General features: G+C 28.8%; 1 protein-coding gene across 1 annotated transcript in view; it reads left to right on the forward strand.

Annotated features, from left to right (window-relative positions):
- The window catches only part of LOC21408603 (exopolyphosphatase PRUNE1), a 15,524-nt gene that overhangs the window by 402 nt on the left and 14,889 nt on the right, over positions 1-233 (forward strand). The gene's annotated exons all lie outside the window — the stretch shown is intronic.

The raw sequence follows: 233 nt of genomic DNA on the forward strand, positions 1-233 counted from the left end.
TAATTAAAGTTCAGAATCTTTAATTAAAATATTATTAATACATGTCATTCCCATTTAGAATGGAACGGTGTTATCCGCACTGTTAATATGACGAGATATTGAATGAGTGTATTTCGCATAATGAGATTATGTGAAACATGGACACACACACAATATGAATTTCTAATAATTTTCGTTAAGCATAGAAATTCTAATTGAGTCTACCGATGATCATATATAGGATGATCTTAATC

The sequence above is a fragment of the Morus notabilis genome, unplaced genomic scaffold (assembly GCF_000414095.1).
Source record: "Morus notabilis unplaced genomic scaffold, ASM41409v2 Scaffold276, whole genome shotgun sequence".
In the NCBI taxonomy this organism is placed as follows: domain Eukaryota; kingdom Viridiplantae; phylum Streptophyta; class Magnoliopsida; order Rosales; family Moraceae; genus Morus; species Morus notabilis.